Source organism: Hemitrygon akajei, chromosome 5, assembly GCF_048418815.1.
Source record: "Hemitrygon akajei chromosome 5, sHemAka1.3, whole genome shotgun sequence".
NCBI lineage: Eukaryota > Metazoa > Chordata > Chondrichthyes > Myliobatiformes > Dasyatidae > Hemitrygon > Hemitrygon akajei.
Window position 1 is genome coordinate 22,562,719 of NC_133128.1, and position 27,829 is coordinate 22,590,547.

At 42.7% G+C, this 27,829-nt stretch overlaps 1 protein-coding gene across 6 annotated transcripts in view; it reads right to left on the bottom strand.

Annotated features, from left to right (window-relative positions):
• Positions 1 to 27,829, bottom strand: part of LOC140727541 (cell adhesion molecule DSCAM) — a 779,430-nt gene that overhangs the window by 445,210 nt on the left and 306,391 nt on the right. The gene's annotated exons all lie outside the window — the stretch shown is intronic.

Below are 27,829 nucleotides of genomic sequence, written 5' to 3' on the forward strand. Positions count from 1 at the left end.
ATTGTTGTTTTTTTTTTATTCCATGTTGCATTAACTCACCACAGTAAATTCCTGATGCACATAAATGTATATGACGAACAAAGCTGATCCTTGATAAAAATAAAGACCTGATGCCATTATAGAGTTACACAAAAGTGCAGCACAGAAACAGGCCTTTCGGTCCATCCAGTCTGTACTGAACCATTTAAACTGCCTACTCTCACTGACCTGCAGCTGGACCATAGCCCTCTAAATTCCTACCATTCATGTACCTATCCAAGCTCTCTTAAATGTTGAAATCAAGCTTGCATGCACCACTTGCTCTGGCAGCCCATTCCACACTCGCACATCCCTCTGAGGCGAGAAGGTTCCCCTCAAGTTTCCCTTAAACTTTTCACCTTTCACCCTTAATCCATGACCTCTACTTGTAGTCCCACTCACCCTCAGTGGGAAAAGCCTGCTTAAATTTATACAATCTTTACCCCTCATAATTTTGTATACCTCTATCAAATTGGGTTTGAGTATTCTACACTTCAAGGAATAAATTCCTAACTTATTCAATCTTTCCTTAGATCCTCTAGATTTGGCCACATCCTTGTAATTTTTCTCCGTACTCTTTCGATCTTAATTTCATACATCTTCCCTGGAGACAGGTGACCAAATCTACACACAATACTACAAAATAGCCCTCACCAATGTCTTACACAATTTCAACATGACATCCCTTCTCCTATACTCATTAATCTGATTTACGAAGGCCAATATGCCAAAGCTTTCTTTATGACCCTATCAACCAAATTGCCCGATGAATCGGAGAGAGAAAGGGAAAGCAAGGTTTATATATATGTTTAACATCTGACTTGGTGCATATGATTGGGTCTGCGTGGTTAAGGTGAGAGAGAATCAGAGCCTGTTGCGCCCTTTCCTTTCTGAAACCTAGATGAATTCCGGCTCATACTTCTGGAATTAGCCCTGTCGCTGTAGACAATTGTAAACTGGTAGAAACCAATCCGTATCAGTGAAGTTACCTGACAAAAGAAATGTGTTTGTAGTGAAGAATTATCTGAGTAGAACAGGTTACATTTATTATTTCGCAGCATTGTGTTTGTGCCTGGGGTTACTATTGTACCAAGATTTCTGCTCTCGCTGTTCAAATCATTTTATAACTCTATTATTAGTACCTATTTCATATTCTTTGAATCACAATATATTAGAACTTTGTCATCTCCACATATTAGGTCTCTTTTTTTACATTTAGGCAGTCTACTTCTTATTGACTTTATTTTGTTTTATATCTGATCAGTTACAGTAGTCATTTACCCTGTGGAGATTTGTTTTATACCAGAATGCTGAATACACACTGTGTGGTGGGATATTAAATTCAAAATTCAAGATTGATTTGTGCCATTTCCAGTATGCAAGTGTAAAAGAAAATGAAATAATTGTTACTCCGGATCCAATGCAGCACAAAATAACACAAAAAGATTAAAAAACTCAATAATAGTTATTATTATTATTATTATTATTATTAAGGGAGGAGTTTAGGAGGATTAATGGCGCCAAACTGCGACTCCTTTGCTCGCATCTTTGGAAACAGCTCTATTTCCATCTTTAATATCTCTATTTTTCCCTTTCCGGGTTCTTTTGAAGACCCTGACCTGGAGTTACACGCTGACTTCGGTTCTTTGTGGGAATGGGACCCGCTCTCGGGGTTTCACAACTGGCCGTTGTTCGGTACGCCAAAGGCTCGGCCTAAGAGCTCAGCTCGCCTTCAGGGGGGGGTCGAGATCTCATGGCCCTGCAGACGGGTGGATCGAAGGTCGGTGTCCGGGCAGGAAATCGGTGCGTTGTGGGAGATGGAAGATCTATGGCTGTGTGCCCAGAGACCCGAGATCTTTGGACAGAGCTCGGAAAAAGCAACACAACGGTCTTTTAGCATCATAAACCAGCGAGTTTTTTTGTTATGTCTCCCCCCTCGCTGTGAAACAAAGAAATCTCTTTCTCCCTTATTAAGGAGAGAGAGCCCGTGGTATGTCGAATACCGGGTGAACAAGAAGTCTTTGGAGTACTGCAAGTCTGTGTCTTTGCTGTTGCTTTGCCGATGGGGTGATTGAGATTGTTGCTTGCTGCCACTTCTGCATGGGAGGAAGGGGAGTGGGGGAGACTTTGGGGTTCCTCATTCATTCTGTGGGGGCACTCTTCTATTTTCAGAATGTATATTGTATACATTTCTCTACCATTAAATGTACCTTTGAAACCTTTAATAGAAACACACAACAAATAATGCAAAATTATATAGGATAGCTTATATACGTCAATGGATTGCATGCACCTAGAGTGATGCTAGGTAAAGGAGTATCTGTACATAAGGGAACTTTGACCTGAAATGATAAACTAGGCGGGTTAGTGGGTGGAGGTGTTGATCAGCCTTACTGCTGGGGGGAAGTAACTGTTTCTAAGTCTGGTAGTCCTGGTGTGGTTGCTACATAGCCTCCTCCCTGATGGGAATAAGACAAAAAGTCCATGAGGAGGGAGTGTGGGATCCTTCGTGATATTGCTGGCCTTTTTCTGTATATGCGTGTGTCCTCATTAGCGGGTAGACTGGTGCTGCTGATGCGTTGAGCAGTTTTAATGACATAGAGCAGGGGCTCCCAACCTTCTTTATGCCATTAACCAAGGGGTCCGTGGACCCCAGGCTGGGGACCCCTGATATAGAGGCTCATCGATACTATTTGAATTGAGGGTGGGTCTATGTGATGTGAGGCTGTGATACGCACAGCACAGCCTGAAGTTTCTGGGCTGTTCCTTTCCCTTCAACTGGCTCCTGGCAAATCTACAGTTCCTTGTTCTCTGAGCCTCTGTGAAAATGTCTGGAATATTCTGACAGCAAAAGGAAACTGAATGTAATGGAATAAAGAAGAGACTGAGAGTCTAAGAGACTGAGGAAGGCACCCAAAGAGCAAAGGAAATTAAAGAGATAATCCAAGAGGATAACTGAAAAACAAAGGTGAAAGGTGGAAAGAACAGTTAAATAAATACGTAAATAATTGGATCTTGTGCTTGATTGATGTTGAGCAGGGCAAAATGTTTTTATTTGTTAGAATAAGGGCCTGAAAGTTGCACAGGGTCACGAGATCTATAATGTTATCGCAACCTTATTTTAAAAGTATTTTGCAAAGAAATCAATCTTCTTGAAAAGATCATGCAATTTTTGTCATTACACATCTTTTGGAATACACTGAACTATTACTCGTTTCAGGAAAAATCACACACCCAGTGCCTGCTTCCAAGAGAAATGGGCACATTTGTTCCACCAGCGCGTCTGACGGTAACAATTTATAACATTCCCATGCACACAGAGCTCAATGAAATAGCCCGCAGTCAGATATTTTCCATCTAGTTTCATCCTATTACAGTCCAAGCATGCAAACCAGCTCCTCAGAGGAAAAAAAAGAGCTTGTGTCTCTCTGCTTGCTTGGATCCTGGGTGTGTAAAGGCAGGAGCAGGAGACAAGGGAAGACAATTCCTCACATTTTTGCAGACTAATTTAGACAAAAGTGACCTTCCTTATGGATTTTTAACTGAATTACGAGTAACTTTAAGATTGTATTCTATTATTTCAGTGCTCACTGTAATTAAACAGCACCTTCAAACATGTGACCCACGTCATGGAAACGGCTTGACTCCTCTTTAGCTCCAACTTCCCTTCCAAGTTACACAGCGGCAAGGCTTGGGAATATAATTCAGTGCTCCATGGCCATTGCCCTGCTGCTCTCTGGAACTCCAGGAGACACAGCACTTTAGGAACAGCTTCTCCCCCTTTGCCGTCAGATTTCCGAACGGGCAATGAAACCAAGAACACTATCCTACCATTTTTGCTCTCTTTTTACACTACTTATTTATTTTTTTAACGTATGCAGTACTGCTCAAAAATCTTAGACACATATGATTTCTAATTGCATTGCCAGCTATAATAGGTATTAAAAAAACACCAGGCACTGTCTCCTGAGTGTGTCGTGCTCACAGATCCCAGTTTGTGGGCTTTATTGCTGGAATGGCCCCATGCCTGCTGGTGTTGAATCTGAAATAACAAAGGAACCTGCAGGACTTGAAGAAACAGTACTGTGCAAAAGTCTTGGGAACATACTGCATACATTGCTAAGGTGCCTAATATTTTTGCACAGTAACATAACGATTTTAAGAATTGCACTATATTGCTATCACAAAAAAAACAAATTTCATGACATATGTGAGTGACGCCAAACCTGATTCTGATATGGGTCTCTATTGTGGACTGAGAATGTGAATCATGGTTGGGAAAAGGGGAAGGGAGAGGGGAGGGAGCGGGAAACACTCTGTAATGAACATTTGCCGTCTCATATAAAGGTGCTCTTTTAGCCATCAAGTTGTTGAGTGGTCACTCGAGAATTTGATGGCCAAAAGAGGGACGGCAAATGATATTTACAATACAGAGGCTTCCCGGTGCCTCGTGAGGCATGGGTGGAGGAACTATATACAATGCATACTGGGAGTAAAAAGAGCGGAAGTAAAGACCCCGCCAACCCCGGATTCCGCCTCTTGCTACCAACAGCTCCCCGATTAGTATTAACTTTCTTTTAATAATACTCACATTACAACACTGTGTATTTCTTAATATAATGTTTTATGTTTTACACTGTACTGCTGGCACAAAACATCAAATCTGACGACATATGTTAGTGATAATAAACCTGAGTCCGATTCTGATTCTCTATCAAGGCACCTGAAGGAGTTGGGAAAGTGATGGCTGGAAAGGTAACTCACCACTGCCTTGTTGATTAACTAAAGATTAAAGGTTATTGCACACTAAGGTCAATGACTACCGCAGTCCGAGGATGTGCTGGGGACAGTTCGCAAGTGTCGCCATGCTTCTGCCACCAAAATAGTATGATGCCCAAAACTTACTAATCCTAACTGTGTATCTTTGGAATTTGGGAGGAAGCTGGAGCACCGAGAGGAGAACCACATGGTCGTGGAGAGAATGCACCAACTCTTTACAGAGAGCAGCAGGAATTGAACTCTGATCACTGGTCATCCAGGTGGTAGCAGGGGGTAAGACAAAATTTTGGGCCAGCTTCTGCCTCAAATAAAATCAAAAATACGTCAGCAATACCTAGGGAAAAGAAAACAAAATGGGCAATTTGCGTCCCCCTTCATTTAGTTATTTGCCAAAGACAGAGGCAAAAAAGGACTGCCAGAGGAAATCAGCAGACCAACATCATCTGTGGCGGGCAACCAACAATCAAGGTTCCAGGTCAAAAGCCTTTATCTAAACTTGAAGAGTAAAATGGAAATTCCTCACCTCACTATCCTTTCAGTCCAGAAGAAGGGTCTTGGCCAAATCATTGACCTCCCATCTCCCTCCACAGATCATAAGCACAAGAGATTCTGCAGATGCTGGATATCTTGAGCAACACGTGCAAAATGCTGGAGGAACTCGGCAGGTCAGCCAGCCTCCATAGAGGAAAAGAAAAGGACGCTGCCTCAGTCTCTGAGGTTCTCCAGCGGCGTGTTTCGTTCTTACTCAAGATTCCAGCATTTGCAGACGAGTGTGTCTCCACCTTTGATTTCCTGGCAAGTACTTTGGACAGAGGAATATATGACCAAAGTTCACCAAATTCACACTGCAGTCTCCACCTCACTAATACCTCAATTAATCCCCATCCCAGAGTCTCTCGATGAGCCAAAGACATTGGTAAAGACCAGGTTATCACTCTGCCAGTGGCTTCACACCCACTCAGCCATCAGTTGCGCTAAAACATCTCCGTGGACCTGGACCACTGAGCTGAGGGAGCGGCTTGCTGACATGAAGTCCAGAATCTTTCTCCCCCAGGATCAATGCAAGAGACCGGCCTCACAGAAGAGTGACCAGTCTATCAGTAGCCAGGCATTGGCAAGACAACCTTCTGCTCCAGCCACCTTCCAGGTGGAAACGCAGGTAAGTATGATGATGAGAAATACCCTTCTACATCTTTTGTAACACGACTTAATGTGAAGGTTTTCTGAGGATTATATTTGAGCACCTGTCTTTTTCAGGCCCAAAAGAAATCAGTCTGCCTGGAAAAAGTCTCCTCCTCCTGATGATGAGAGTGGATCAGAAATGTTTTGCTCATTAACTGATAGTGAGTGGATGTGATTGCTGCTGAGTTGAAGTAGATGGTGAAAATGAGAGTAATGTCAACACTAGTGACAGGACTGTTTCACCACAGTAAGTCAGCGAAGGAGCACACACAGAGCATTTGCCTCTTGGTACAGCCACCTGATTCTCTTTTTTAAAAAAATCACTAGCAGAAATGGAATTAAGTACACCAGAACTGGAGCCAATTCTCTCTGCTTTCATAGTGTACTTAACGCCTGTGGAGCGTGCAAAATGCTACTTGTGATGATGGGTGACAACTTAAGAGGAGGTCTGAATGCAATTTGCACTGCTGTGGTTTTAAGAAGGAAAAAGACAATTATTAGGCAGCTCTGAGTTTTCCACAAAGATGGGCAGGGAATTTGGTCCACTAGCCTCTTCTCCCCTTGAATCTCTTTCCTTCCCTCTTCATCTCACCCTCTCAGCACTATCTGCTATTCCTTTCTCACTTCCTCATTTGCCAGTTTCCCATTGAATACATCTATGATGAACAACTTAGCTCTTTAACCTTCTCCCTACTTTCTACAATAATTCCTGAACTCTTGACTGGATTAATTAATGACTACATTAATTTATGCCCCTACTCTTGGACTGCCCTATGTGGGAACATCATTTGTATATATCTTAAAGAAAAATTGTGCCTGGTTAAAGAACGTTAGATATCCCTTGCATTTTTGTTTCATTTATAAAGAATAGTTAATTTTGCACTATTTTAGTTGCCAAATGAACTAGTAAGTCAAGGATCGTGACAATTATATGTTCTTCCTGTGATCCATGCCAGACTCAGCTCAGCCAGTGAAAAAAGTTTATCCACCCCCACTGTACTATTCATATGGAGTGATTTATTCCAGAGCAGTCAGAATGCCTGTTTGGATAACAATCTCATAGGGCAGCAGAATGGCAGAGTGTGTAAAGCTGCTGCCTTTGGTGCTGTGTGTGTGGAGTTTGTATGTTTTCCTTTTCATGATATCTCTATGGAGGTGGCATGTTTTCCTTTTTGTACTGTCTGTGTGGAGTTTGCAGGTTTTCCCTTTTGTGTTCTCCATGCAGAGTTTGCATGTTCTCCCATCAGCACTGTCTGTGTGGAGTTTGCATGTTCTCCCATCAGTGCTTTCTGTGTGGAGTTTGCATGTTCTCCCATCAGTGCTATCTGTGTGGAGTTTGCATGTTCTCCCATTGGTGTTGCTTGTATGGAATTTCCATGATTGTCCTTTCATACTCTCTGCATGGAGTTTGCATATTCTTCCTTGTGACTCCAGTTTCCTCTCACATCCCAAAACCATACAGTCCTTTAGATTAATGGGCAACTCTAAATTGTCCCTATTGTGTAGGTGAGTGGTAAAATTGAGGAAGTAATGAGGTGGATCTAAGGTGAATAAAAAGGGATTCATACAAATGGATAGCTGATGGTCACCAGAGACTCAGTGAGCCAAAGAGCCCATTTCCCTAAGAGCAGAAGTAGGCCCAGCACCACCATGTATGTTGGACAACATGGGTCCCAGCAATAAGCCATTGATTGTAACCTGATTGCCAGCATTTTGCTGTAATAGACCCCAGGTCCTCAAGGGTCCTCTGCAGACAGTTACCACACTGTAATCCAATGAGGTCCTGCCTTCCCCTTTTGCCCAGCCAGTACCTTTCAGAATACAATAACTCTCAGTACTCCTCGTGGTCTCTCTGGTTGAAATGAAATCATTTAGAATGGCTCCAGATGTCTCTGGCTCCATGCCTAGAACAATTTGATCCCTATGCAGCTGCAATTACTTGCTTTGAGTTTGATGCATGCACCAAACTGAAGGTGTCCCAAACTAATTGAAAGATGATAGATCAGAACTTGTGAGGATGATCGATTTAGGATACTGCCAAATAATAGCTGTGCTGGACATGAGCCAGTGATGGAAAGCACAATAGGAGGGAGGAATGGCTTGTCTGAAAAATTAATGGTACATTTCTTTGGAAACTAAAATTTTGCACTGTAAGATCTCAATGAAGTCAAGATGATTGGTTTACCTCTTTCCAATGATCGGAGGGATTCTGAAGGGATGAAGGTTTGTCAAATTGAATTTCCTTCATTTTTGTCATCAGGTGTCAGCAACCCAAATACTTCAGCATAAAATTCCAGACTGACATGGGAGTGATCACTGAGGGAGAGTTGCTTCGTTGGAGGTTGGATTTTGGGGCACATGTTAAACCAAGGCCCTCTGTACTTCCCCCAAGGGTAATAAAATAAGCCCTTGGCATGATTTTGGAGGAGTGTAGGATGAGTCCCTCAATTTTATTCCTCCTTCACCCCAAAACTGTCAGACTAACACTAACAACAATGGTATGAGCAATAATTTCCTCTTCCTAAATATCACAAGTGCTTTTGGCTCTGGTTCCCTGGACACCAACTCCGTCATTTTCCCTGGAAACTGTCGGAACAAAACTCTTCTGTAATTACTCTTAGCCTGAGAAGTTTCAGATTAAACCCTCTTTCCTTCCCTTATCCCAACTTGCATCACGCTTTGTTTATTCCCTATCCCTGTACATGCAAACATTCATTAGCTCTGAGCTAAGCAATGCATCAATTTGAATTATTCACCCCTCTTACTGGAAATTACTGCATAACGTCACTTCCTCCATCTCTGTAATCTCATCAGCCTTATTGTCATACATCTGGTGCTGACTAACTTTGGCTTCTTGATCTCAGATTTAATTGTTTTACCATCAAGTTACTGGGCCCTCTGCTGCTGAGCGCTCAAATTTCTTCCCTGTAACTTTCTGCCTTGTTCCCTGCTCCTCCGCATTTCGGATCTCCTTAAAACTGACCCCTGACTGAACCTTCTCTCTTCGAATAGAATATCTGTTAATGTGCCTCAGTGCCATTTCTTTTTTTTTCGCTGTGGACTATTTTGTCACAGTATAGAGACAACATAAATGGAAGTTGTTGTTCCATTCAGTTTTTATCCCTTACCATTAATGAGTCGAAATCATGGAACTCTCTCAACAGCAATGTGGGAGCACTTTCACCAGAAGAATTGAGGTGGTTCAACAACGTGGCTCACCACACCCTTCTCAAGGGCTGTTAGGGATAGGTAATAAATGCTGGCTTTGCCACCGATTCCCAGATTTTAGAAATAAAATTAGCATCAGTAAAAACGCAATTAATCCTCCAATAGTCGTGCTGCAGTTTGTTGGGCCTTGTATTGTTTCGTAGATTGCATCCATGTCCTGTAACAAGAGAGGTGTGGATGGTGGTGAAACTAAGTGCAGAGTAGGGTTTAGAATTAATTTAGACTTGAAATAAACTGGACAACACAAACAAAATCCAAAGGTGAAATTGCAAACAGTAGTACTGGAAATGGGACTCCTATGGTTGAGCACAGAGTGCTCAGCATGATGTCTTTAAGTACAAACTTTCCATGAAGGAATGTGGCAGGACAGAACAGTCTCAACTGGACTCGGGGAACTGGAGTGTCGAAACTTGGATGTGCGCCTCTGTTCAGTCGGGACCATGAAACGTCTACATTTCAAAAAGTACACTGGAACTTAAGAGAAGCATGGGAGATCTTAAAGAAATATACATCATTATGAGGGGCATAAATAGGGTGAATGCATGTTTTTCCCCTCAGGTAGGGTGAAACTAGAGCCAGAATTCAGATTTAGGGTGAAAGATGAAATATTTAACGAGAATCATCCTCCCATCCTCCCTATGTACACTTAACTATTGCCAGGTCATCAGAGAATTTCTACAGATGACATGACTCAGTGGATGAGTGGGATATACAGGGCTATGACCTGGGTGCAAGTGGATAGGACTAGGCAGAAGACTAGGCTGGCATGGACTAGATGGGCCAAATGGTCTGTTTCTGTGCTGTAGTGCTCTATGACTCAATATAGGCAATATATTCCAGTAAACAGCAATGAGGTAATAATCAGATGGAGAATATCATTATTCCTCAGTGCCACCAGACTTTATATTGTGCCTTCACCTATAATGGCTGTCAGAGTCTCAGTTTAATGTCCGAGAAAATAAAACACTTCCAATAACTTGGTTCTCCTTTACTGAAGTGGCAACCTAGATTTTCGTGCCCATCTGATTACAACAGAAATGATTGAGGGAAGAGGAAGAACATGTAAATGATCCAATTAGGATATAGGTAGAGCAAAGTTTAGAGAAGCAAGTTTATTTTTGTGACAGTGATATTGAATGAACTGAGGAGTTTACAAATTTATAAGGCTGGAAATACATGACAATGATTTATTTTTCACTGGTTGTAAATTCTACTAACTTGACTCAAAGTGTGCTGTGAACTTAGAATGAGCTGCCAGCGGAAATGGTAGATGTGGGTTCAATTCTAACACTTAAGAGAAGTTTCGATATGTGGATGACAGAAGTATGGAGAGCTAAAACCCGGGTGCAGTTAGATAGGACTAAGCAAAAAAAAAACAGGCTAAATGGGCTAGATGGGCTGACAGGACTATTTCTGAATTGTAGTCCCCTATGACTCCACATCATCGATTGTTATCAGTAGGCAGGAAAGGCACAATGCAAGTATGTCACATGCAATCTGCGTGATTCAGGCAAAGTCATAGCCCCGTTGCAGCAAATCACAGGGACAGTCTCACTATATGACTTCGGTCTTGAGCTCAATGTAGGCAGGGGAAAATGTGGCAAAGTGGCCCAGGCCAACTCCAGGGTGAGGGATAGTACTGAGTAATTTAGCTGCCTAATTGCATGCCTTGTAACTTGTTTAAGATTATGGAGGATCCAAGCCCTGGGGGAGGATTAAGCAGGTGATTGGGATCATTGGCTTAGTGCTCCAGGACCAACAGTGGATTGGATGTATCTCAGAGCTCAAGGCCAAAGAACATAGCAACCTAGGAAATAGAAGGTCATTAGATCACTTTGACCTTCTCTGTGATTCAACAAGATCATGGCTGATCTTCTCTCTTGACCTTATTTTCTCTCACTATGCATGTAATCCTTTGATTACATTAATAGGTTAACTTTTCTGTCTTGATGTTATATTTTTACTGCTAAGAACTGCCTTAGGAAGTTCTACAACATTTAAGATTCTACCTCATACAGTTTTATATACCCATTCTAAAAGCAAACCACTGCAGATGCCGGAAATCTGACATAAAACAGGAACTGCATTTACTCAGAAGGCAGACAATATTTGTTGGGAGAGTGAACCTTTCGGGATTAACCTGAGATTCCTACGCTGTTTAAGTTGCAGAGAGTTGTAAATTTAGTCAACTCCATCATGGGCACTAGCCTCCCTAGTATCCAGGACATCTTCAAGGAGCGATACCACAAAAAGGCAGCATCAATTATTAAGGACGCCCATCACCCAGGTCATGCTTTTTTCTCATTGCTTCCATCAGTAAGGAGGTACAGAAGGCTGAAGGCACACACAATGATTCAGGAACACCTTCTTCCCCTCTGCCATCTGATTTCTGAATGAAAACTGAACACATGAACACTCCCTCACTACCTTTTTATTCCTATTTTTGCACTAATTATTTAATGATTTTATATACTGTGTGTGTATATATATTTACTGTAATACGTTTTCTTTCTATTATTATGCATTGCATTGTACTGTAACAAATTTCACGACATTTACCAGTAATATTAAACCTGATTCTGATTCTATTGACGCTGCTGGACCCACTGAGTATTTGCAGAATTTTCTCATTTATATCGTTCTTTTGGCATGTCATGTAATGATTGACAATGCCTCATATGTAACAGTGGGAGTAACACTTGTTGACCAGTATCACACTATTTGTTACATTAGGACTGTCAATCACTGATCTACAGCACCTTGCTCATTAGCGTGACCTGCTTTTAGTTAATTCCCACACTAGCAATTCCTGCAATTCCCATAACAGTGGCATCAGCTACTGGCTGACTTTGTACCTTCTGTTGCAATAAGACTGTCACTCATTGACCTGGGACATCAGATCACTGACTGACAATGCAACTACTCCTATAATATTGTAAATGAGTTGGCTTCATACATTTAATATGTGTCAGGAATACAAACTCAATCGGACAAAAGGCATACAATGAGGCAGATTAATCTACTGAGAGAGACCTTTACTAATAAAATCACTGGCACATCAACACCTGTCTCCAGTAGAAAGCATAAAGGGTTGTTTAAAAGAATGAAAAATATTCATTTATACTTAATAACATTTGTGAAGGGTTTTATGTTATACTTAACATGATGGACGATGTAATTTTGAGGTTTTTTCTATGGAGCCTCCTCCAGATTATCATTTTCTTTACACATTTTAATCCTTTAAATCAGGGGTTCCCAATCTTTTCTAGGCCATGGACGGATACCATTAAGTAAGGGTTCTGTGTACCCCAGGTTGGGAACGCCTATTTTAAATGCATTTCAATTTTTACACCAGGTGATTTTTATTATTTCTGCTATCTGTTGAAAACAGGAGCCACAGCATGCATTTGGGAAAGGTTCTTGGGATAATAAAACATCCAGAAGAACAGAACACTGAGCAGGAAGTAAAGACTGAGGAGAGTTTAACAGTTAAAGTGGGAAAATCATTTCTTTTTCTACGGGACCAGTTAGAAGGGCATCTTGGTTGGCATGGTCTCGATGGGCTGAAAGGCCTGTTCCCTTATGGTATGAGCCTCAGAAATTTATGTGGTTGTGGAGGATAAAGAAGAAATATCTATTAATACTTTGGGCTTTCAAGTTATACCAAACATGATCAATGGATCATATAGCACCATTGAATATTCTGAGTACATACTGTAGAATCAGGATCAAGTTTATTATCTTTGACATGTGTCACGGAACTTGTTTTATACCAGCAGTACAGTGCAAGGCATAATGATTGAAGATTAGTTTTATTTGTTACACTTACATCAAAACATAAAGTGAAACAAACTATTTGTATTAACGACCACCACAGTCTAAGATTGTGCTGGGGGCAGCCCACAAGTATCACTATGCTTCTGACAACAATATAGCATTCACACAAGTTAATAACCCATACATATTTGTAATGTGGAAGGAAACCAGAGGACCCGGAGGAAACACACACGATCACTGGAAACAGATACAAACTCCTTGCAGACAGCAGTGGGAATTGAACCTGGGTCTCTGGTGCTGTGAAGTGTTACACTACCGTGCCACTCCAGAGATAAAAATTATTGTAAGATACAAAAAAAAATCATGCAAAAAATCTTTTGTCAGGAATCTAACACAATGTTTTTATTGCTGCTCATCCTTTGTGTTTTGCTTTAAACCGTTCCCAAGGCACTCACAATGACGGTCCGTTAATTCAACAAGCTGTTCAATACTGACTTTAATTATTTGACTATAGTAATAGGTCAAATTCAAAAGTTAAAGTCAAGTTTATCCTCATATGTACGTGGAAGCACAGGTGCAGTGAGAAACTTCCTTGCACCAGCATCACAGGCACATATATCAGATACAAAACACTGGCAAGAAAAACATACATTAAACATAGATTATATATAACTATACAAAAAGAACAAAAGAAAAGTTCGCTGTAATGCAAGGTGGTTGTGGCGTTGCTATACCAAGGTAACGATTAGGACTATCCATGTTAATTCAAGAACTGAATGGGTGAAGGGACGTACGTAACTGTCCGTGAAATTGGTGGTATGGGACTTCAGGCTTTTGTACCTCCTCCCTAATTATAGCTATGTATAGATGGCATGGATGGCAAGGGTCTTCGATGATAAGACCATAGAAATGGGAACAAATTGGTCATTCAGCCCACTGTCTGCTCTGCCATTCCATCAATCGCTGATTTATTATCCTTCTCAACCCCATTCTCCTGCTTTCTCTCCATAACCTTTGTTGCTCTGATTAATCAGGAAGCTCCACTTTAAATGTTCCCAGTGACGGCCTCCACAGCCATCGGTGGCAATGAATTCACAGATTCGCCACCCCTTTGAAATTCCTCCTCATCTTTGTTCTAAAGGGACGCTCCTCTATTCTGAGGCTGTCTCCTCTGGTCCTAGACTCACTCATTGTAGGAAGCAACCTCTTCACATCCACTCTATTGAGGCCTTCCAATATTTGATAGGTTTCAAAGAGATTCCAGCACCCCCCTCACCCCACCATTCTTCTAACCTCCATTGAGTACAGGCCCAGAGCCATCAATGCTCCTGCAGGCAGCAGCTCGTAGACATTTGATGGTGGGGAGGAATATACTGGGGATGACCTGGGCTGAGTCCACTGCACTCTGTAGCTTCTTGTATTTACAGAGTGTTCGCCTCAGTGAGGCTTGGTGGGGGAGGGTTTGAGGACTCCTTGTAAAATATTCCTCATCAGCAATAGAAAAGGGGAAATAACCTTCCACTTCCAACAAATCCACTGGAAGATCGCTAAGTGACCAAGATAAAGGCTGTACTTAAAGCCTTTCCGCAAATGTCCTTTTCAATACGAATTATCATCTCAGCACGACATAGTCTGAGAGCAAAATCTGTCACCACAGGCAACTCACAGAGAGGAGAGTGGAGGGGGAGGAGGGGTGAAAAGGTCTTTTTAAAAATAATACTGACTGAAGGTGGAAGGATGTTGGAGCGCTGGGGAAGTTGGGGGAGACGGTGGCGCGATGGCAGAAATAATCACTGAAATGTACGTGAGCTGGGGGTCCCGCAAGGTGCAATTCTTGACAATAACTTGCTGAGGACTGGCATATGCTACTGGCTGCACCCATGTCTGATCAAGCCGTCAATTGCTTGCCTCAGATAAACCCTCGATAACGGATAATGAAGTAGAATCTAATTAGACGCCAGCTGTTAAAGGCAACCTTTCAAATTTCCAAGAATCCTTTTGTGTGTGAGCGTACCATTCGTCTCCAGACAGGGAGCGTGGAGTCAGTTAACCGGCTGAACACGGCCCTACCTCACTCTCAGCACGAGGGTGTCAGATGAGAAAAGGAGCCACAGCAGACCAAGGATTTTTTTTTTAAATGATCTATTTCAATGAGTTTCTTTTTCACCTTCTAAAATTCGGCTTTATGCAATGTAATTAAAAATGTATAAACCAAACAGCGAGTTGGGGAAGGTAACTTGACTGGTGTAGTGAGATGGAAACTCAGTCAAGTGGATTAAATTGGCCTTGATCTGCTTGTCCTGTTCGCTGGGTGTCTCTCCTCAGTTGATCTGCCTGTCCGTTCTCTCTTTGTCTGATCTGCCTGTTTCTTTTCCTTATGTTTCCCCCCACAGGTCTCCAACCCGCAGCACCGAAATGCTTATGAATTTGTTACTAATTGGGCAGGATCATTGCAGGAAAACCTAAGGGCTGGAAAAGGATTGTCCCTTGTTCCTGGAAGGAGAGTTTATCTCACTCCTTCAGAGAAATGCTGGAAAAGAATTGAAATTATTTATCCTAGAAATTCCTTGCCTGCTAAATGCATTGATGGAGCAGGCCGTGAGCGGCAAGCTCACGGTTGTTACTTTTTTTCGGAGTCCTTCCTCCGCAAGATCCTTCAGCACACGTGCCCATGGTGTTGCGTGGGGTATACCAATGTGGTGACATGGCTTTGCTTCCCAATTTTCACCATTGGAGAATATGAAAGGAAAGAAAATAATTTAAGAGCGTGAGATGAGGTGGGGTCAGTGGGGAAGAGAGTCGGGGTTAGAGGGGCAGATTGCTGTTGTTCTAGGTATAGCTGTAGTCTCAAGTACTAGGTCTAGATTGGTTGCTGAGTGTGGAGGATGGAGTGGCTCACTAGCTAGGGACTGCAACATGCAAGAGACATCAGTCAGGAAGGGAAGTAAGTAATTCAAAGGGGACCGTGTGAATTAGGTGCCCATTCCAGGACATTGAGTATTGGAATTTGCTCAGTTAAGTTTAACCAGGCCTCCTACTGTTAAGGCTTACTTGTGTGAACAAGCATTCTACATGATGGACCTGACGTGATGCCGCCTGACGCTGTGACATAGCTTGTAGGTCATGTGATGCCCCATATCTAGACATCTCTGTTGTTAACACATCAACACAGAGAGGACTGAGAAGGGAAAGTCTAGATATTGCAATTCACACAGTAAAGTGTCAAGTTTCTCCAATAGAAATTTATTGATAGAAATTATATTCGATGATACCTATTTAAGGAACTCTTAGATCTACACATGGATGATAGGAAAATGGAGGGCTATGTAGGAGGAGGGGTGGCAGGGTGGAGATGCGTCTGCACCAAAGGAGGTGTAAGACGTTCCTTCCCTCTACTAACCTGCAGGTCACCCTTAGGTAAGGTGTAGCAGTTGCTTAGCCCCCTGATCAGGGTCATGAGAAGCAGGTGGTGGATGGTCATATGAGCAGATGGTGCATATCACAAGTCCTGGTTATGATCACTGACGCCAGGCAGACAATCTCCGAAGAGTATTGATAATGGCTGGGGTCACTCGTCTTGTATAGACACTGTCCAGAATAAGGCAATGGCCAAGAAAAATCAGCCAAGAACAATAATGGTTATGGATGAGTCCATGATCATCCATGTCATATGACATGGCACCTAATGATAATGATGATATGCACCAGGGAAGGGTTAGATTGATCTTAGGGTTTGTTACAAGTTTGGGACAGCATCATGGGCTGAAGGGTCTGGGCTGTGCTGTAGAGTCCTATGTCCACATAAACATTGCTTCAGTGGGATCTCCACACTGCTCCAAGAAAATGGTCTGGCTTCAACTGTAGTTGGGCTGCCATAGAGGAGGAGGGAACAGTGAATTGAGTCATTATCTACACTTGTTCTGGTGCTCAGTATTACTGTAGGTTTAGACAAATGTGAATATGTGGATGTAAGTCATGAGGTCTGGAGGAATCGAATGGACAGGTGTTTTGGAATGGAGCATTTTGAGAGGGCATGGTTGGGGTATCCTGAAATGCCTCACAACCAAGGGAATTGTTTAGGAGTGCCTGCGTGCTTACAGTCTTGGAGATGCAGACAGCCAACAAGAGATGATAATGATTGGGTAATTTAGGCTTAAATATTGGCCAGGAAAGTAGAAACGTTGTCCTTACTGTCCTTGGCAAAACAACAAGAGGTTCAGAGTGAAGGTTAAATATTTATGGGGAACATGAGGGGAAAACTCTTTCACTAAGAGGATGGGGAGAGTGTAGAATGAGCTGCCAGCCAAAATGATGGATGCAGGTTTGATTGCAACATTTAAGAGAAGTTTGAATAAGGACATGAATGGGAGGGGTATAGAGGGCTATGCTTCAGTTGCAAGTCAATGGGACCAGGCAGGAATAATATTTCAGCATGGACTAGATGGACCAAAGAACAGACAGACATACTTTATTGATCCCGAGGGAAATTGGGTTTTGTTACAGTTACACCAACCAAGAATACTGAAGAAATATAGCAATATAAAACCATAAATAATTAAATAATAATAAGTTAATCATGCCAAGTGGAAATAAGTCCAGAACCAGCCTATTGGCTCAGGGTGTCTGACACTCCGAGGGAGGAGTTGTAAAGTTTGATAGCCACAGGCAGGAATGACTTCCTATGACACTCAGTGTTACATCTCGGTGGAATGAGTCTCTGGCTGAATGTACTCCTGTGCCTAACCAGTACATTATGGAATGGATGGGAGTCATTGTCCAAGATGGCATTCAACTTAGACAGCATCCTCTTTTCAGACACCACCATCAGAGAGTCCAGTTCCACCCCCACAACATCACTGGCCTTACGAATGAGTTTGTTGATTCTGTTGGTGTCTGCTACCCTCAGCCTGCTGCCCCAGCACACAACAGCAAACATGATAGCACTGGCCACCACAGCCTCGTAGAACATCCTCAGCATCATCCGGCAGATATTAAAGGACCTCAGTCTCCTCAGGAAATAGAGACGGCTCTGACCCTTCTTGTAGACAGCCTCAGTGTTCTTTGACCAGTCCAGTTTATTGTCCATTCGTATCCCCAGGTATTTGTAATCCTCCACTATGTCCACACTGACCCCTTGGATGGAAACAGGGGTCACCGGTGCCTTAGCCCTCCTCAGGTCCACCACCAGCTCCTTAGTATTTTTCACATTAAGCTGCAGATGATTCTGCTCGCACCATGTGACAAAGTTTCCCGCCATAGCCCTGTACTCAGCCTCACCTCCCTTGCTGATGCATCCAACTATGGCAGAGTCATCAGAAAACTTCTGAAGATGGCAAGACTCTGTGTTGTAGTTGAAGTCCGAGGTGTAGATGGTGAAGAGAAAGGGAGACAGGACAGTCCCCTGTGGAGCCCCAGTGTTGCTGACCACTCTGTCTGACACACAGTGTTGCAAGCGCACGTACTGTGGTCTGCCAGTCAGGTAATCAATAATCCATGACACCAGGGAAGCATCCACCCACATCACTGTCAGCTTCTCACCCAGCAGAGCAGGGCAGATGGTGCTGAATGCACTGGAGAAGTCAAAAAACATGACTCTCACAGTGCTCGCCAGCTTGTCCAGGTGGGCATAGACACGGTTCAGCAGGTAGACGATGGCATCCTCAACTCCGAGTTGGGGGTGATAGGTGAACTGGAGGGGGTCTAAGTGTGGCCTAACCATAGGCCGGAGCTGCTCTAGAACAAGTCTCTCCAGGGTCTTCATGATGTGGGAGGTCAATGCCACCGGTCTGTAGTCATTGGAGCCACAAATTATATCATTTTACTTCTATTGTTTTTTCATTCGGGGTTGTTAATTTTAATGTGTGCCGGTTGTCAATTTAATTTAATGGTCACTCAACCATACCTGAATACAGACAAACCAAACAGCGTTACTCTGAGGCCAAGGTGCAAAACACAGTACCAACAGTCACGCACAGTACCATGCACATATAGAACCACATACTATAAGATGGCAAACACGTACAAGATATCAAAACAGTCATATTAAAAAAAAAGTGCAAGACCCTGACTCCATGAATGTTACAACAGTCTGCAGTCGAACACAACATGGTTTGTCTTTTGCTGAGTAAACACTAGAGGGCAGCACCAACTCCAGCTTAGACGCCACTCCATGATATCCCCGACACTCTGGTGGAGCGCACCGACTTCAACACCTCTCTCCTAGACGGCTGTGCCCGAGGCCCAGTCCTCACCAGGACTGAGGCTATGCAGCTCCCCCGCCATCCGCTAATAAATCAGTGAATTGGACCTGCAACATTCAACATCAATAATGTCCAACGGGGTCCATTTGCCTTTTCCCAATTGTCCGTGAGCAGAGGAGTTTGCTGGCACGTGAATGGCTGTGGAGTCACACATGAGTTACAGTGGCAGATTTGCCTTCCTCAGGGGTTACTGATAAACCAGAGCTATTTTTCTGATGGTTAACCTTATCCGGTGCTGGGTTTTTTTCTTAACCAGTTCAATTTAATTATTTGAAGTTAAATTGATGAGCTGCAGAATGGGATTCGAACTCACATCTCTGAAACAACCAGAGAATACATCTATGGATCAGTTAAAAAAAAGGATAGAAGTCCAGCATCACACTCAGTGGCCACATTATTAAGTACACATGTGCACCTGCTCACTAATGCAAATATCTAATCAGCCAATCATGTGGCAGCAACTCAATGCATAAAAGCATGCAGGCACAGTCAAGAGGCTCAGTTGTTGTTCAGACCAAACATCAGAATAGGCAAGAAATGTGATCAAAGTGACCTTGACTGTGGAATGACTGTTGGTGTCAGATGAGGTGTTTCGAGTATCTCAGCAACTGCTGATCTCCTGGAATTTTCATGGACATCAGTCTCCAGAGTTTACAGAGAATGGTGCAAAAATGCAGAGGAGAAAAGAAATCCAGTGAACGGCACCTCTGTGGGTGAAAACATTATGTTAATGAGAGAGGTCAGAGGAGAATGGCAGACTGGTTCAAGCTGACAGGAAGGCGACAGTAACTCAAATAGTTATGTGTTACAATAGTGGTGCACAGTAGAGCATCTCTGAATGTACAACACGTCGAACCTTGAAATGGATGGGCTGCAGCAGCAGAAGACAATGGAGGTACCTAATAAAGTGGCCACTGTGTTTATCATGAACTGTCGCAAAGGCACAGGGATGGTTTACAACATGAGATGATCCTTTGCTTTGGATGTGTGCCTGGACACATCAGCTGAGGGGACATTCCTCTTTTCTAACGAAGCTTAGAGATTTTCTCCTTTCGTCTCAATTCGCCAAAGGGTGGGAACGGTTACATCTCCAGACCTTGTTAACTACATCTAGCTATCTAGCTGACATTTGTTGAGAAATTTCAGAACCCACCTGGCCTCTTGCATTTTTTACTGATTGTGAGAAGGAAAGGTTTGAAGTTGCAGTGGTCCAAAAATTTTCGGTTTGCCCAATTAAATCCCACAGTTCCAAATACCTTGCCAGAGGCTGCCCTTCATTGCAGAATATCCTGAACCAAGCACAGAATAGGCTGTAGCCTTGTGCAGGATCCTGACTCAGCAATACCAGCCTCAGTGATGCTCAGAAGTTGCTGATTCCTACGTTAAATACATTACATAATAATAAGAACTTCTGAGTAATTATAAAGTAATTAGAATGTCGGTGAAGGTCAGAAGCCATAAATCATAAGGATCAAGGGGTTTGAGAACCATCCTCTGAATGTTATACTCACTGTAGCTATAAGATCATAAGGCTGGGACAATGCACTTTCTGCCCATTTCGAAATGAAGATCTTACTTAAGATCTTAAACTCATCCACAGTCTCATATGAATCAGAGAGTCATTGAGCCATGGAACGCTACAGTACCAAAACAGGCCCTTTAGCCCATCTAGTCCATGCTGAACTATTATTCTGCTTAGTCCCAACTATGTGTACTTGGACCTTAGAGCTCCATGCCCCTCCCATCTATGTATTTATCCAAAGATCTTGCCTTCAAACAATCTTTAACTAGCTTATTCTTCACAAAATAACCATTTCATTTCAGTGGAGCAAACCAGGCTTATACTCTCCAGAATTTAGAAGAGAATGTTCTTCTTGAAACTTCTGAAATTCTGAGGGAAGTTATGAAGGGGGAAAATCTAGAACTGGGGCTTAGCATTTCAAAATAAGGGCTCCTACTATTAATCCAGTGATGAGGAGGAACGTTCTCTCCCAGCAAAGAATCCAGAATTCTGTAATCTGGATAAATACAAAAGATACGTCATTGATTCTATCAGGGGTTCCCAACCATTTTTATGCCATGGACCCCTACCATTAACCAAGGGGTCCGTGGATCCCAGGTTGGAAATCCCTGGGTTATATTAAAGGTTGATAAATCCTTGAACAATAGGTGAATCAAGGATGATGGGGATTAAAAACGATATTAGAATTGCTGTTAACAAGTTAGTAGATTTATTGAATACCACAAATTGCCCTTGGTGTGGGTGGGTGTCAGGAAGTTTGGCAGGGAGGGTTGCAAGTTATTACAGTAGGATACTTGATGGTGAGCACTGACATGATGGGCTGAAGGGCCTGATATTGAAAGGTGAAGCAAGCTTTAGGGACCTAATTACAGATTCCTACACCAGTGTCTAATTTTCTTCTATTCTAAATCTGCACAACAAACCCTTCTAAATATTGAAAGGGCGAGCTAGCAAAAAGATGGATCATTTGACATTGAATCTAGAAGGTTGCTTTGTGCTCAAACAGAGGATGAGGAGTTGTTCTTTGAGCTGGAGTTGAGCTGCATTGTAGCAGTGCAAAGTAAAAATAAAAGTAATTTTGCTAACAAGCCATCGCCAGCCGCCTTTTAGGACTGCGGGTGGCAGTGACAGCTTGCTTGCTCTTTTTTTTTGGCAGGAAGCTTACACAAGATCTGTCAAGGCAAGCACTGCTTGGCAGACGCACCATTTTGCAGTTCTAATTTTCATTTCACTGAGCCTTGGCAGCTTCTGACTGAGATCTAAATAACGCGAGCCCTGTTAGCAGCAAAGGCATCTGTGCTGGTGCGAAGAGCTGCTTTGGCAGCACACAGTACCGACGATATGATCTGAGGATATACAGGGAAGCATATGCTGACTCAATCTCTGCTTCGACAGGTGAAGCAGTTTTCAGTGACACCTGCATCAGTAAGATATCAGCTAATTGTTCCTGACCATTCATAAACCACAGCCCAACCCTCCCCTCTCCCCAACACAAGCAACATCCCTTTCATCATTTTGAGCAAGGTGAATTTTTTGTCGCTATTCCTTCCACTTAACTAACAACAATTGCCACCTCTTAAGTGAACATCCACATGCCTCGGGGCCCTGACTCTATACATTTTGAATGTGTTTCTATTTAAAATCCTCCTCTTAGGCTCCGCATTGCCACCCACATCGAACAGTAATTAGCATATGTATTGAGGCTCAACGAGCCATTTTAATTGAAAGGTCTCTCGGGTGCACAACTGTAAATATGAACAGCATTACCAGAGGATCAAATGCATAAAATGTTATGTATATATGTTAAAGTATATATCTTATATCTGTGTACTTGCCTGAATTTTAAACTGTCAAAGCCAACTTTGGCTGGCAATGCATGTTAGACAATAAATGGTTTGTACTTTACATTACAGCACAGTACAGGCCCTTCTGCCCATGATGGTGTATCAACCTTATAAGCTACTTTAAGATCAATCTAACCCTTCTCCTACATAGCACTCTATTTTTCATTCATCTATGTGCCTATCTAAGAGTTTTTTAAAGGCCCCCCATCAACTCTGGCAGGGCACTCATTGCTTTCTGAGTAGAAAACTTACCATAAAACATAGGAGCAGAATTAGGCCATTTCATCATGGCTGATTTCATATACCTCTCATCCTTGTTCTCCTGAGTTATCCATGTAACCTTTAATGCCCTTACTAATCAAGAACCTATCACCACCACCTTAGATATCCCCAATAACGCTCTCCAATGCCAGCATATATTTTCTTAGATAAGGGGACCAGAACTGCTCACAGTACTCCAAGTGTGGTCTGACCAACTCCTTATAAACCCTGAGCATCACATCCTTGCTCTTATATTCGAGTCCTCTCAAATTGAATGTTAACATTGTATTTGCCTTCCTTACCACTGACTCAACCTGTGAGTTAACCTTTAGGAAATCCTACACAAGGACTCCCGAGTTCCTCTGCACTTCTGATTTTTTAATTTTCTTGCCACTTAAAAAATAGTCTATGCCTGTATTCCTTCTACCAAAGTGCATGACCATACACTTCTCTAAACTATATTCTATCTGCTACTTCTTTGCCCATTCTCCTAACCTGTCCAAGTCCTTCTGCATCCTCTTTGCTTCCTCAACACTAACTGCATTTCTGCACCTCCTCCTATCTTCATATCATCTGCAAATTGGCCACAAATCCATCAATTCTGTCATCCAAATCATTGACATATACCGAGAAAAGAGGTTACCGCTGTGGAATACCAGTGGTCACCGGCAGCCAACCAAAAAGGCCTCTTATTTTCCGCTCTTTGCCCCCTGTCAGTCAGGCAGACTTGTATCCATCTTTCCTACAATACCAAGGGCTCTGATCTTATTAGGCAGCTTTACATGCACCACCTTGTCAAAGGCCTTCTGAAAATCCAAGTAGACAACATCCATTGACTCCCCTTTATCTACCCTGCCTGTTATTACCCTAAAGAATTCCAACAGGTGTATCAGGCAAGATTTCCCCTGAAGAAAGCCATGCTGACTTTGGCCTCTGACACCCTCTGTATACTTTCCTCCAATCACATTAAAATTATGTTCCCTTGTGTTAGCCATTTCCAATTTGGGCTTTGAGCTCTATATTTATGGTAGTTACTGCAGGGAGTTTTATTATCATATGCATACAATATAAATGCAATTTGCATTTAATATTAGTTTTAAACATATATTACATTTATGGTACACAGACACATATATATTCTCATGTCTGTCTGTGCTTGTGTGTGAACACGTGACTCTGATAGTGGTGATGCTCCTTAGCTTGTATTAAAGGAAGAAATGTAATCCCATATTTTCCAAAGCCAATCCCATTGGAAATGTACAAGACTGGAGAGCTAAGGTCCCAGTGCAGGTTGAGGGGACTAGGCAGTTTGAATGGTTCAGCCCAGACTAGATGGGCCAAAGTGCCTGTTTCTGTGCTGTACTTTTCTATGACTCTGTGATATACAACGGGTCTTTACCTGGCCTGGTCTCCCACGCTCCTCCCCACTGTACATTTACAATAAACAGGCAGGCACTCCCACCAACAGGAGCAGTGAATGAGAAGACATCACTTACGGTGAGAAATTAATCATAGCACAGGAAGAGACTTTATCAGCCTATAATCTTAATTCTTTGTAAGGCTCATTATATTTATCTCATATCAGTACACTTTCCTGCAAACTTTTCTTCTTTATGCATCCAATTCTCTTTTCAAAGGTTTTATTGGATCCCCGCACCATTCCCCACTGTCATGGCAGATCAGGACAACTTTCAGGGTTTTAAACATCTTCTCCTACTTTCCAATCAACACGTCCCAGTCCCTGATACTTCTGCTGCAGAGACAGCTTCTCCCCAGTTAACGAAGCTCTTCAAACATTCCGAACAACTTTGTTAAATCTCGCCTTACCCTGCTGCTCATTGAGAAGAACAATGCCAATGTCTCCAGACCTTCTACAATAAGTTGGTTGCCAATAACTTCTGTGATAAGGTCAAGCGCTAATTAGTAAGTGCAAGAGGATGTGAAAAATCTGTGGACAACTTTGGGAAGTATAGAATGCAAAAGAGTACAACACAGTACAGGCCCTTCAACCTATTATGTTATGCTGACCCTTTAACCTACTCCAAGATCAATCTAACCTTTCACTCCCACGTAGCCCTCCATTTTTCTGTGAAATGAAATAGCAAGGTAACTCTGAGTTTACTCTGCTCAATTCTCAACCAATGATGCTCACAAAATGCTTTAACAAATGACCAAATCAGCAGTAAAAGGCCAAGCTTAATCTTATTTAAACTGCACAGAGAACATTCTGAATTCCAATTGATGGTGCAGCTCACTAAAGAAGCAGTCTAGTGTCAGGCCCGACTCCCAGCGTTAGAGATAAAAGCAGAAAATGCCAAACATTCACCAGGTCAAGCAGCAGCTGTGGCATGAGAAATGAGTTGATGTTCAAGGTCCTCAACCACTCGTCAGAAACAAAGCATCTGGTAGGCTTGTTGGCATTGACCAGAAATAATAGACAGGAGGCAAAGAAATTTTTTTGATGGTAAGCAATAAAAGGAACAAAAATATCTGGAACACAAGAGATTCTGCAGATGCTGGAAATCCAGGGGAACACAGACAAAGTGCTGGAGGAACTCCACTGCTCAGGTCGGCAGCATTTATGGAAAGGAATAAAGAACCAACATTTCAGGCTGAAACCCTTCATCAAAAATATCTGGAAATCAGCTTTCATTATTTAAGATACCATTATCTTCTGTTGGCAGAGAAGCTACACCCACCAACATAGAAACCTAACTTTGCCTCCAACTTCCACCCTGCCCTTATATTTACTGGATCCATTTCTGACATCTCTTACCCCTTTTACGATCTCTCTCTCCCCATCACTGGAAAGAGACTGTCTCTTGATAACTTTTATAGACCCATTAGTCCCACAGCTATCGTGATCATACCTCTTCCCACCTTATCTCCTGTAAAAATGCTCCTTCTCTTTCTCAGTTCCTTTGACTCTGCCACATCTGTTTCCAGGATGAGGTATTCCTTTCCAGGACATCAAAGGCGTCCTCTTTCTTCAAAGAATGGGGTTTCTGTTCGTCCACCACGGATGCTGCCTTCACCTGTATCTCCCTCCGTTTCCTGAACATCCTCTTCCTCCCGCCTGAACAATGATAAAATTCCTCTTGTCCTTGTGGTGAACTAGATATACCTGTCTGACTGCTCCTGTGGCTCCTCCCACAGACCCTGCTGACTGCTCCTGTGGCTCCTCCCACAGACCCCTGTATAAAGGCGACTGTGGTCTGCTGCTCTCCCTCATTTTCCCAGGATGTAGTGTTGTTTGTTCTTCCAGTCAATAAAAGCCGATATCTCACTTCCTAAGTCTCAGCGTGAGTTATTGATGGTGCATCAGTCCTCACCTATCATTCCATGAGCTTCTGCATGCAACACCTTATACTCCGCACATTCCGCCTTCTTCAATAGGATCTTGACACCAAACACATCTTTACACACCCTTACTCTCTGCTTTCCACAGGGATCACACCCTCTGTGATTCATTTGCCAAGTCACCCCTCCCCATTAATCCCCTTGCTGGCACTTATCCCCGCAAAGGAGAGAAATTCATACCTGTCCATTCACTTTTCCCTCACCTTCATTCAGGGCGACACCTGCCCATTCACCTCCTCCCTCACCTTTATTCAGGACCTCAAACAATCCTTCCAGGTGAGGCAACAATTTATCTGCAAATTTGCTGAATTTATTGTATCCTGTGGTCCCTCTACTTTGGTGAGACGTGATGTAAATTGCGGAACTGTTTTGTCAAGCACCTTCGCTCCATCTGCCAAAGGTGGAATTTCCCGGTAGCCAGCCATTTTTATTCTGATTCCCATTCCCATTCTGACTAGTCAGGCCACGTCTTCTTCTTCTGCTATGATGAAGCCACTCTCGGGGTGGAAGTGCAACACCTGATATTCTCCAGGAACATCAATTTCTCCTCCCGGTAATTTTTTAAATTACATTCTTGTATTTTCCTCTCCATCTTCCTCCTCTTCCTAGTCCCCACTGTGGCTTCTTACCTTTTCTTCTTTTCTGCCTATCACCTCCCCCCGGTACCCCTCCTTCTTCCTTTCCTCCCATTGTCCTCTCTCCTGTCCTGTTAGATTGCTTCTTCTCCAGCCCTTTTCCCCTCCCACCCACCTGGCTTCACCTATCACCTTCTAGCTTGTCCTGTTCTCCTCCCCCCACACTTTTAATTTGGTGTTTGCTCCTTCACTTTCCAGTCCTAATGAACAGTCTTGGCCTGAAACGTTGACTCTTCATTCATTTTTATATGACCTGCCGAGTTTCTCCAGCATTTTGTGTGAGTTACTCGAGGAACACTGAATATGCAGCACACCTCCATCCAAAATTCCCAAGGCTACCATCTCCAGTTCTGTTACCCTTCTGTAATTGTCAGCTGACACCCACAATTCATGGGTCATCGTGACTTAACAAGAGAAAAGACCCCATCCAGTAAAAAAGATTAGCAACATAACTGCCTGCAGCTTTGAATGTCTACCAGATATGTACCAGTGCACATCCTAACCAAATGAATTAGAGCAGCGTTTCCCTAAGTGGTTAATACCGTATCCCAGCACCCCCCCAAAAGGCAGTGGGAGTTTAAATACAAAGGGGGGGGGGGTGCCTGGTAGCAATGGGAATGACTCTGAGGGATTACAGGCTAAATTTAAGAAATGTAATACTTATTATAAGCATTTGATCCTCATTGCCTCATAATAGATTACAATGATCATGTTATCACCTCATTATTTGCTAACCCATCATCCTCCTAGACTTTGCTCAAAGTGCATTATTGAAAAGCAATGTGATACTCTGTATGTGGCATAACGAGAAATTTGGACTGAAGAAATCATGTTATTTTGGGGCTTGGCCTTGGCTTATTACCGTTCACTACCTTCATGCAGTGTTAGCTAATATGTACAATTCCCATACTCTAATCACTCAGTGTTGTAATTCCTGTGAATTAGAGTATGGCGTTCAATGAT